Raw genomic sequence first — 13,334 nt, 5'->3', positions numbered from 1 at the left:
AAAGATAGGTATAGTCTTCATCCCTCCTCAAGGAATTTCTCCTTACAACAGATGGAAACCATTTCAGAAAACCACAACCAATCAAAATGAAGAGTTGTGAAGTTCAGTCCTAAGAGAAATATCTATAGCACAACAAGATCAAAGGATCGGGAATCTCCCCACTAACAGCCTAGATAGAAAGCCGTAGAAGAGAACTCTTAAGAATCATGATAAAGATGCTGAAGTGTAGCTCTCCACAATGGATAGTTTCAGACAGAGCTGTGGGTAGGGAAAGACACTGGGCTGGGCGCTGGGAATTTGACCATGCTCCAGTGAGTATATAGACAATACACATTGGATTTTTTTTCTTATTCCTTTTTGGGTTGGATTTCAAAAGGCAATGGATATGGGAGAACAAGAAAGTAAGTATGAGCAGGGATCATATTGTAAAATTCCCAAATAATCAATAAAATTATTATGAAAATAAGTCAAAGCTGAGGAGCAGATAAGTTGGTTCAGTGATTAGTTAAGAGCATTTGTTGCTCTTGCAGAGGACTGGGTTCAATTCATACCCCCTCGGGCTTCTCATAACCACCTATAACTCCAATCCCAGGGAATTGAATGCCCTTTTTTGCCATTAACAAGCACCAGGCATACACATGGTATACATACATACATGCAGGCAAAACACTCATACACGTAAAATAATAAAGTAAATAAATCTTAGAGCCCTTTTGAAGTGAAAGCTGAAATCAAGGATATTTGATTCATATTCAGATATTAATAATAATCTGAATTATCTAATTATTAATATTCAGATATTTTCATATGAAAATATCTTGGACATTTCAATGTAGCAGAGGATTTTTAGCAACAATGTAAAAAAGTCAACAATTTAGACTTGGCAACAAAAAATAAGAGATCAATCATTTTTTCTGAAAGGGTTAATTGTTTGTTGCTGCTGCTGTAATTATTAAACTTTTGAGAAAGGTCTCATATATTCAAGGCTGGCCTAAAACTCAGCATGTAGCCTATAGGTGGCCTTGAAATTTTGATCCTCCGTCTCCATTCCTAAGAGTTGCTATTACAAGCATACATCATTATGCCTGACTGTCTGGAAGGTTTGTTTTTGTAAAAGAAAAAAAAATCAAAGTAAAACCATCACTAACAGACACTTGCCACTAAGCCTGAGAAACAAAGTTCAATCCTTGAAACCCACATGATGAAAGAAAAGAAGCAACTCCTACAAGTTTCCTCTGACTGCCACACACATACTGTGACATGTGCATATATGCATGTGTGTGCACTTGTGAACACACAAAAAGGTAATGATTTTTAAAAGTTGATATACTGAATAGTATAAAATGAATGCAAAATATCATGCTGAATGAAATAAGCCATAAAAGTACATATTGTATATTTCCATTTATATAAAATTCTGGAACAGGAAAAATCTAAAAAGAAAATATCAAAACAGTGGATATTTCCTGAATGGGATATGTGAATTGAGATGGACTGGGATGAGACATGAAGAATTTCTGGGATAGTGACAATTCTCTATTTCTTAAGAGGATGTTAGGCAGTTACAGATATATACACATGTCAAAACTCAGTAAATATACACTTAATTTTGTACATTTCACCAACCATAAATTTTACATCAAAAGAAAACGATGTAAATAAATGATAAGCATACAGAAATATTTAAAGAAAAGAAATCTTTATACAAAAAATAAAAGGAATTAAGATAAATGGATACAGTGATAAGCTGCCTCCTACATTCTTATCTTTATACCCACAGATTAGGGAATCCATCACCCATTATTAAAGAACTTTCTTTTTATAGTAAATGGGGATTAATACAAAGACCCACAACTGGTCAACCAACATGCAGAGAATAAAAGACTATGGAGTACTGGTGTCTAAATGGGACATCTAATGTAATATTCTCCTCCCTCAAGAGTTAGGGATCATTGCAGACAAGGGGATAAAAATATAAAGAGCCAGGAGGAGTAGACATCTCCAACAAAATAGTACTTGCTAAACACAATAGCACAGATTGCACACATGAGCTCACAAAAGCTGGAACTGCTTGCACAAGGTCAAGACAGCCAACCTCCCAGTATGGATCAGGGAGGAGCTCATACAGTCTCACTCTAGATAAAGAGCTATTGGCAATTGATAGTTGCTGGGTGAGTAAGATTGACTTTTCTTCACAGATGTAGGTCCTGAGAGGCTACTGCCGATGCTATAGTAGATGGTAACACAGTCATGAATAAATAGGTAATGCTAAATGGACTCAGTGAGTATGAAAGAGGGCTTGGGGAAAGAAAGAGTAGAGAAATAGAAAGGGGAAGGAAGGACACACATGAAGTTGGGAGATATAAGGGAGAAGTAGCTTAGAAACTGGAAAGAGGGGAATGGGGAGGAATTTCATCATTATATAAATGTATAAATATTAAATAACACATTTTAAAATAAAATAACTAATAGGAGTAAATAATAAAATGAATTAAGGTTCATGGGAAAAACTAGGGGGCATGTGCCTTTAATCCCAGCACTCAGAAGGCAGTCGCAGGAGGACCCGAGTTTGAGGCCAGGCTGATCTACAAAATGAGTCCCAGGACAGTCAAGGCTACACAGAGAAACCCTGTCTACAGAAAGTAAAAGAAAAGAAAATGATATATAGGAAAATGTTTAAATGCAGAGATGTTTGAAAATCTTCATAAAATATTACATTAAAAGGGTAATAGGTCAGATTTGGGGGTTAATCTGATAAGAATTTGAAAACCAAGAAAAAAAGCATCCTATCTGAAAATTTAATTTTAAATATCTAGAATTGTATAATCATGCTTATATATAAAATTAATCTATCTTGATAACATTTGTATATGCTTTATTGAACTAATATATAAGATATAAAAGATAGGTGAAAAACTGTATTACATAGAACTTGTTCATATTGAATTTTGATCCATATAAGAAGAAATATAATTTCAAGACAGTTCAAAGTCATGGTGATATTGATATAGAGACTAGATGTAAGAATAAATAGCTGATCATTTAAAAGCAAAAAGAGTCCCCTATGTCCTGTAGTATAAGAACTTTAAGTACTTTAAGATTATCTGACTCTAATCAATAATCAGAAGAGAATATTGACCAGAAAAATCTTGTACCTGGCTGTGATTCTGATACCTTTGACTTTTGCCCAGAGCATTCTGTTAGTAGTATCTACCACTAGTTCTTTCTGAAAACTGTAAACAAGAAGTAACTTTCTGTTGCTTTTATTCCCTGACATTATGGAATTTTTTACTACGGTAGCTTTACTTAACTAACCCTGGAATACTGATCATTTCTTCAGATGTACATATCTACTCTGTAGCATTCTTAATTAGTGTAGTCATTAAATGACTAAGGAATACAAATGCCATAGACTGTACCTAACTGTCTACAATTGGCATTCTGATTTTTCAGTTGGCATTTCTGATTTAAAGTTATTATAGTTTGTTGCAAGTAAGTTCATGTTTATCTACATGAATACAAGCACATGTGTATACACAATCCTGTCAATACTTTATCAACCCACCTGTCAAAAAAGCTTTAAATAAAAAACATCTCCAAAAGTCTAAGAACTAGGTAAAGATTCCAAATATCACACAGATACTGCTAATTATCCTCTAGAATGATGAACTAACTTATACTACAAGTGTTAGAACATTTGTTCCCCAGCATACCTATCTGGAGTTAGCAAAATAATTTCTTTTTAAATGGTAGGAATAATCTGGATACAGTGGTATGCACCTGAGTTCCAGCCACTTGAAATGTTGAGGCAGGAGGTTCATGGGAGCCCAAGAGACAAAGCCAGTCTGGGCTACATAGCAAGACCTTGTCTTAAAAATATTAAAACTACAACAATGCCAACTTCAGTGGTATATCTGATTATTTTTTTACCTTATATCAGCATTGGCCACCTTTGCCTAAGTTTAAAGGCAAAGTATTTGTTCTGTGAATTGCCTTTTCTTGTCTTTGATCTGTTCCTATCTCTTGGTTTTAGAGAGACTTTTCTTTTTTAATAAGTCCCAGATATTAAATCTTATGGTTCTTATACAATTTATAAATATTTTCTCTGTCCATCTCATATCTTTTAGATACAAACACACATTATACATACATACATACATACATACATACATACATACATACATGTCTAGCAGTTAATCTTTTCTCTTTTGATTTTTAGAAGTTTTCCCCAACTACAAAATAAAAATTATGCTTTCTAATAAATTGTCTCCAAAATTTCTACTACTAACCCTTTTCCCCACCGATTTGAAATATCCTTCCTATCCTATGTTTAAGACCTTAAATGTGAAAATTTTATTGTCTTGGTACTTTATTTTATTGGTACTCAGTTTATTCTTCTGCTAGGAAACTATGTTTTAAAATACCTGTAAATTACATAATCCCTGAATATCTATACTTTAATATTCTTTTTTTTTACTTTAATATTCTTATCAACATTTGTTTTGCTGTTCTCAATACTTTATCATTCCTAACCAATGCGCCAACTTGTTCTCCCTAATCCTTAGAAATGAAATCAAACTTAATAACAGCAACAATATAGACCTATTGTGTAATTCTGATTAGAACTGCTTTAAATTTACAGATTAATGGAAATATACTAGAATTTTTACATTATCATTGAGATGGCATACAGTTTAAAAAATTGTATTCCTCTTGGTTTTGCTTATTTTGGATCCAATGCATTCCTAAGAGCTGATAACTTTTGTTGCTATAACAAATAGCATCCTTCTGAGACCATTCCCTAGCTTATTATAGTCAATAAAAAATAAAGCTACTGTTTTGTGCATAATCCTATATTTAGCTACTTGCCTGATTGTTCTTAAACATTACATTTTATATTAATTACTGAGATTCTTAAGTATTTATAATATTTGGTTTCCAATTAAAAACTTTGTCTTTGCTGGGTATGGTGATATACACCTTTAATCCCAGCACTGGAAGGCAGAAGCAAGGAAATCTCTAAATTGAAGGTCACCCTGACCTACATAGCTAGTCCTTTGCCAGCCAGGGCTGCATAGTATGACCTTGTTTTTCAAAAGAAAAACAACCCTTAAGTGTGTAATTAGATGGACAAAATAAAAATACACTGTGTTCATGTGTGACATCACAAAATTAAAAATGAACCAAGTCTAAGGTGAACAGGTAGCAGTAGGCCACTGCTGATTACTATATAATGTCTATTTCCCATCGGGTAGAGAGATAACATGGGTTTTGATGTCTGATTGCCTCCTTTTAAAGCATTAAACAAAGCAACCAAAGAAAATCAACACCAACCAAAATAATTGCTAGTTTTCAATTTTTGAGCTTGGATCTAAGCTAATACCATCATTTAAGATAATTTAAATTTAGGTTCTCAAACACTGAAAAAAATAGTCAAGCATAGGTGAAGGCTTCGTATCCTTTTTAGTGTGTCAAAACAAAATTCTCAAGCAATAAAACAAGGTGGTTTGGTTGGTTCACTAAATGTAGTTTAGTCCCTAATATTAACATATATTTGCATGGCCTGTTTGGCTCATGTTAGCTCAGATTTTCAATCCTTACAGAATGTGTGGCAATGAGTAAAATGCCTTCTATATAGTTTTTCATTTGTTTACCTATATATAATTGAAAATAAAAAAGTATATAGTTATATAATGTATACTGTGAAATGATTTAAATGTAGTAATTAATCATCAACTAATTTACAGTTACCTGTGTACATGTGTGCATACATGTATGTGGGGGTTGAGAATATATAAAATCTCAACAGTTTCCAAGTAATTAATACATTATGATTCATTATAATTACCATGCTATACAATAGATCTCTAAAACTTATTTATCCAACTAAAACTTTAGACAAACTTTTAAGTAATCTTTCTTCATTTAAGGAAATTCCCACATTAAATTTTCTGTTACAGGCAACATGGGAATCAGAGCTCAGTTTTCCGGCCTCATGAGCAGTTAGAAATATGCAGGTGACCCATATTCTACCAATCAAGAAGCTTACAAAATATTTGTCTCTGACGAGAGTAACACAAGAAACCAGTTCAGGCAAGCCACACTTAGTATCAGAAGGGGCCGATTGGCCAGACTGACAAAAGGACTCAAGGTAGTGAAAATAGCGTGGTAAAACTCCACTCTTGGCAGAATACAAAGTGTAGCAATGACTTGTGGTTGTTGTCATTAGTAACAGAGATCATTTTCTCATCAGACAAGTTCTACAGCTTGGTACTGGGCACTGTTCCTAAAATTTAGTTGCAAGCTTATATGTCCAGTCCTTCCAAAGATATTGTGAACTATCCAGGATATTTTTAATAAATTCTTTTTCTGCTTAACTGACCAAAGAGAAGTAGTTTATAAAACTAAGCCCTTCCCAATACAATCAATACCATAAAACAGAATTCAATTTTAAAAAACCTTAACACACTTTATAGTTAATGTTTTAAGGAAGATTTGAAATGTCAGTTTCAAAAATTCATTTGCAGGTTCCTATCTCAAAAAATATGCTATAAATATGGACAAACTACCTGATCCAAACTAGCTCATGTTTACATGCACAGACTAGTGGCTTACTTAAAAGGTATCAGTTCACAATAAACACCAGTAGTAGTCAGGCAGTGGTGGCACATGCCTTTAATCCCAGCATGTGGCAGGCAGGGGCAGGCAGATTTCTGAGTTCGAGGCCAGCCTGGTCTACAGAGTGAGTTCCAGGACAGCCAGGGCTACACAGAGAAACCCTGTGTCGTAAAACAAAACAAAACAAAACAAAACAAAACAAAAACCAAAACCAAAAACCAATAGTAAGTAGATGTCCACAGGGGTACATGCCTGTAATCTTTAAACTTGGTGGGTGAGGGGCATGAGGCAGAAAGATCATGAAGCCCAGGCTAAGCTGAGCTCCATTGAAAGGCCATATCTCAAAAGAGGGAAAAGAAATAGCTCAGAGGATCTGAATGCTTGCTGTACATTCATGAGGATCTGAGGTTAAATTCCCAGTGCCCATAAAAATCCAGATATTGTTGCTCCCATGCCTATAATTCCAGTGCTGTGGAGGATTCCTCTGGGAATCCTGGGACTTACTGTCCTACACCCTAGTAGCTACAGCTTCACTGAAAGACATTCTCTCTCAAAAAAGAAAAGTAAAGTGATAGAGGATGGCATCCAATGTCCTCTTCTGGTCTTTCCACAAACATGTACATGCATACACACACACATACGTACACACGTACACATGTACCACACACACACTATTTAATTATAACACACACATATAGGAACCCCCAAAAGCAATGAAACAAACCAAAACTCATGTAATTAAACTAGTTCAAATAAAGATAGAGCAAAAGCACAGAAAGAGAGAGACAACTGTCTCAGAAAAGCAAGATGAAATCATTACAATGTTCAAAGTACATTCACATTCTATTTCCTTGAAGTAGAAAAAAACACTAAAGAGTAGGTGATAATAATGTTCCCAGCCTATATCCACAAATGATGATGTTCATTATTTTCTCTTTTTTTAGTATTTTTAAACAATTTTATTAGATATTTTGATATTTTCTACATTTACATTTCAAATGCTATTCCAAAAGTCCCCTATACACTCCCCCCGCCCTGCTCCCCAACCTACCCACCCCTGCTTCCTGGCCCTGGCATTCTCCTGTACTGGGGCATATAATCTTTGCAAGACCAAAGGCCTCTCCTCCCAATGATGGCCGACTAGGCCATCTTCTGCTACATATGCAACTAGAGACACGAGCTCTGGGTGTACTGGTTAATTCATATTGTTGTTCCTCCTATAGGGTTGCAGACCCCTTCAGCTCTTTGGGTACTTTCTCTAGCTCCTTCATTAGGGACCCTGTGTTCCATCCAATAGATGACTGTGAGCATCCACTTCTATATTTGCCAGGTACTGGCATATCCTCTATCTTCATGGGCTCAAGACTTTTTAAGGCTTCCATTTCAACCTCACATAAGAATGTTTTAAATGAAACCACCATGAGGAAAAGAATGGTTTACTGAAATACTGAATACATTATACAGTTTGTAGATTACAGCCATTACCATGAGACCAGCTATTTACTGTGCTGAGTACCCACCATGCAATAGTCTGTGCTACAATAAGAACTTTGCAAACAATAACAAATCTGCCACTAATCACAACAGTTCGATGTAGTAGGTATTGTTATACATATTCCATAGATGAAAAATTGTTCAGTAATGTACCCAAGGTCATCAGGCTTGTAAATAAAAGATTTAGATCTGGGTCTGCCAACTCCCAAATCAGCAGTCTGGTCTATTTATAGCATACAACCTCTCTTAAGATAAATTTCACTTTTATAAGTGAGAACATTTACTCAAGGCTCTAAATCTTAGAAGGGATTTATTATACAATGTTTGCAAAAGAAATATCGGCCTTTCAATTAATAATAGGAGTCCCAAGAAGAGCTGTGTAATAATTTACTATGCTCCCTAAAGGGATCTTGGAAAGATATAGGTGGGAACCAGCATGGATCCTGTACTCTGAGATCTTTATACCTGAGTAGTGAGATAACAGTAGCATGCACAGTATCAAAAATACATACAGCTACAAAGTTTCAGGTGCCATCCCTGGTGGCTAGCCTAAGACTCAGAGAGGTGGTCAGGAGACATGAGCCATATGTATCTTCCCTGGTAGAGTTCTCAATATTACTACCATCTGTGCTGGGAGTCTTGATGCCACTATAGAAAGGTTCACTGTACCTGTGTTCCCAATTACGTGAAATCCTATGCCTGTGAAACCTACACCTGGTCCTGCTTCCTGCTGATATCAGCTCTCTGTCTGAGAAAGGCCCTCTGCACTCTCTCTGATAACAATCAGTAGCTCTTAGAGGTGAATCCCTCAGAGAATAAAAGGTCACAGAGAAACAGGTCCAGGATAGAAACAGAATAAATAATTTCCACAGGGTAAAACAGAAATGTCCACTGCTTGAAGAAAAAAGAAAAGAAAAGAAGGAACCATAAGGCTGGAGAGAGTGCTCAGCTACGAACAAGCACTGAGACTTCTTGCACAGGTCCCAGGTTCAGTTCTCAGAACCTACATGGCACCTAAACATTACCTGTAACTATGGTTCCAAGGGGTTATATACCTTTTTCTGACCTCCTGGGGCACCAAATTCGCATTAAATACATGCACACAGTTATATTCAGGCATACACATGAAGTAAACTAAATCTAAAAAAAAAGAAAAAAGCTTAAAAGCATCGCTATTGACTATGACTTTCTGACCTGTTCTCATATTCCATCACATCTATATTGACGAAGGCCTCCAACTGAGTCTACAATCATCCAGGGAGCAGGGTGTAGTTTCTTATCTCCTGATCCCAAGGTTTTCTTGGGAAGAAGATAGGGAGCTTGGACAATACAAGAGGTATGAGCCCTAAGGTCTCAGGTACATAGCAGGTAGCAAGTAGACCTCTATTCTAGAGTACTGGGGCCACAGAAGCAAAGCCTAGAAGCCTCTATTGTGTTCTATCATTTCCATGCATTAACCAGAGATGGGAATGTTTGACAAGTTCATTGTAAACCTACAATGTAAGAGTTTAAGAATGTCAGAGTACAGAAAGCACCTAAGAGACCAAAGTATGGATGTAAGAGGAGGTACAAGGAGGTTGCTTTTCTGGTGAAGACCAGGCCCTGCTTTTCCTGACTTCAATAAGCTAGAGACAGATTGCCCTTCCATGATGCAAAGGAATCAGTTATTCATTTGTCTTCTGCAAGCTTTAGACTTAACATTGCTAGAGAAATTGAATCATTCATTAAATTATTCAGTAAACATCTATTGTACTTGACAGGACTGTGGAGGAAGAAAAGTAAACAACAGGAGCCTCCCAATGCAAAGTCAATTTATAACGTTTCAGCATACCTATTAGCCCACAGTAACTGCTCAATAAATTGAGTCTTCTAGAAAATTATGCTAACAAGTTGGAAATAAAGAGGTAGGCAAGGAGACACTATTGCATATGCCAGAAAGATTTTGCTGAAAGGACCCTGACATAGCTCTCTCTTGTGAGGCTATGCCAATGCCTAGCAAATACAGAAGTGGATGCTCACAGTCATCTATTGGATGGAACACAGGGTCCTTAATGAAGGAGCTAGAAAAAGTACCCAAGGAGCTAAAGGGGTCTGCAACCCTATATGAGGAACAATATGAACTAACCAGTACTCCCCAGAGCTGTGTCTCTAGTTGGATATGTAACAGAAGATGGCCTAGTCGGCCATCAATGGAGGAAAGGCCCTTGGTCTTGCAAAGATCATATGCCCCAGTACAGGGGAATGCCAGGGCCAGGATGTGAGAGTGGGTGGGTTGGGGAGCAGGGTGGGGGGGTATAGGGGGCTTTGGGGATAGCATTTGAAATGTAAATGAAGAATATATCTAATAAAAATGCCTTAATTTAAAAAAAAGGTAAGCAAGGAACAGACTGTGACCAAACTCAAATAATACAACTGCATAAGATTTGTCTTAGAGACAATAGGAAGTTAATGTAGGCTTTAGAAAAAGGAAAAAAAAATAGTCAGATTTTAAGAGGATCACTTGGGGAAAACTTTGGAGGATGAAAATTTTAAATGAAGACCACTTACCCTGTTCTCTAAAATTCATGACAATGACTGAAAGCTTAACAGCAAAAATGAGATTTCAGATGGAAAGAAGGAATCTTTTCTAGAGGAGTGAAGAGTACAATTCCAAAGATGAGGGAAAGACACAAGGCAGATCTGTCGCCTGGTCCTACAACACATATGACCTTTACCAGAATATAGTCCTCAAGTGCAATTTAATGGGAGAAGAAAACAAGATCAAAGAGTTGGAGAGATGGCTGAATGGTCAAGATTGCACACTGCTCTTGTAGAAGACCTGAGTTCAGTTCCCAGTACCCACAGACTAGCTTACAATGACATTTAACTATAGTTTTAGAGGACCTTATGCCCTCTTCTGGCTTTTATAGGCTCCTGCATGTATGTGGTACACATAAACTCAGACACACAGACACACCCACATGAATGAATGAATGAATGAATGAATGAATCTTGAAATATAAAATGATGTCATTTTAAGAAAGGTTATTTGGGGTGCCTTAGGAACATCCAATAGGGAAAGAGTTCAAAGACACTCTTATTTCTAGGTCTCTATATTTTAAGAGAGCAATAAACTTGAGGAATGAATACAGAGATTTCAACTGAAACATCTCTTTGTCAGAAACAGAGTAGTCACGGCTAGGTCAAAGGCAGTCACTTAACTAACATTTATGAACTCCTTCTATTTGCTCAGCACTATGACAAATATTATGGCTAAAGATAAAGGCAAGAAAGCAAATGTCACTTTCTCCATGAGATTAACTAAAAGAGAGAAGATCCAGAATATATACACACAAATATATACATACAAGAAAAATATTAGCTAGGAAAATCATAGAGCAAATGGCATTCCTTTGTCTTTGCCCAGCCTAGGATGTGAGAAGCAAAAGAAGAGACTGAAGAAGTGCGGAGACATATACTTGCAAACCAAGTACAGAAGGAAAGTTGGGATCCCAGGAACTCAGTGTCAAACCTGAAGATGTAACATGGACTAGAACATCTTGACTACTATTCTATACTCTAATTTGGAATCTGCTTTGGTTTGGATGCCATTTTTTCCATGTTGAAAGTTTGATTATTTTCCAAGTGTAGTGACATAAGAGATAATAAGAATCTTTAAAAGATAAGGCTTGAAAGCAGGTGGTTAAATCACTAAGGGCACTACTTGAGGAGGAGATAAATAGGGTTCTCAAGGATTTCTCATGATCTCTTTTAAGGGGGTTGTTTCTTAAAGGAAGTCTAGCTTCCCCACTGTCTTACATGCATTCATACCACAATGCCCTCTACCATATCAAGGTCTTTGATACCTTGAACCTTTGAAACTGGGAGCTAAATAAATCTCTTATCTGCATATATTGTTCAGCATTGGGCATCGGGTTGTAGCAATAGAAAAATTTCTAATATAAATCATGCAGTAAAACCTCCAAATTAGAGCATCTAGGAACAACCCAAGTGGCCCATTTCAGTGAGTATCTGTGTCTGTATCCAGCTTCGCACTAGAAGCACAGAGATACTGTAGTGTATAAGATCATCAAGGTACTTTCCCTCAAAAAGTTCACATTTCTATTAGAAAAAAATATACCCAAGTGTACACACACATACACATATCATCATCATCATCCCTCCTCCATGTAAACAAGTCTCTTAGTAAAACAATTACAAATCCTGTTATATGCTGTGAAGAAATAAAAACAAAGGTCTAAGAATAACAGTGGGAATTTTCTTAGGATTGTCAGGCAGAAACAAATACTCTGGTAACAAAGAGTCCTAAAATTTTCCCTAGAAAAGATAGTGGTAAGGACCTTCCAGGCAGAGAGAACTGTGTGTAAAGGCTTGGTAACAGAGAAGAGCTTTATGTGTTTGAAAAACTGAAAGTCAACCAATGGGGACAAAAGACAGGGCTAAAGAAAAAGTTGATAGCATGGAAATATAAACAGACTCATCACTCAAGGCCCAGTCAGGGCAAGTCACTGGAGGAGGTTTTTAGGCCAGTGGTAACCTGAGCTGGTTTTCATGCTATGAAACTCGTGGGATGATGAGGTTGTTTTTGTTTGTTTGTTTACCTGTTTGTTTTTTCTGTAAGCCCACAGTGCCCAATGTCTATTCTTCCAATCATACAGTGTGGTATGCCTTCATCATATACACAATAAAAGTGAGGTTTCCTTTTGCAGACCAAATCCTTTTCCTTGGAGATCCTTCCTGGCCACGTACTTCCCTAAAGGCCCCATGAACTCACAAAAATATTTCCAATAGTCTCTGTGAAAGTACTGGGAGAACTGATGCTTTTTGAAAAGGACACAAAGTAATAAAGCAAAACCACTCCCTCACTTCTGATGGAAATTTCTTGTTTTCTCCTCCAGTGCTTCCCATTAGTTCACATTCTGAGTAATTACCTTTGTTATTTATTCTGTTTCCATTTCTATCTATTCTAGAACACCACGAACATGTGTATATAATTATGCATAATAACAAAGAACTATAAATTCTTATTGATCCCAGAACTTGGGTAATTCTAAACAATAAAAATATGTCCTCTGCCAGCTCCTCTCCAAAGAACATGTTGAAGCCCCCAAAGAGCTCTATTACAATGACAAATGAACTCCTGGAAAACGCAAGGCTCCAGGCTACCATGTAATGATGCATCAGGCGACTTTAAACACACATTTGGAAAGTCCTCATTGCCA

At 36.5% G+C, this 13,334-nt stretch overlaps 1 protein-coding gene across 1 annotated transcript in view; it reads right to left on the bottom strand.

The window, feature by feature from the left end:
• Positions 1 to 13,334, bottom strand: part of Efhc2 (EF-hand domain containing 2) — a 189,749-nt gene that overhangs the window by 55,326 nt on the left and 121,089 nt on the right. The gene's annotated exons all lie outside the window — the stretch shown is intronic.

This window comes from Mus caroli, unplaced genomic scaffold (genome assembly GCF_978045245.1).
Source record: "Mus caroli unplaced genomic scaffold, Mus_caroli_1 scaffold_5, whole genome shotgun sequence".
Classification (NCBI taxonomy): domain Eukaryota; kingdom Metazoa; phylum Chordata; class Mammalia; order Rodentia; family Muridae; genus Mus; species Mus caroli.
Note: the sequence above shows the minus strand (reverse complement) of the source record. Positions and strands in the feature narration are given on the sequence as shown.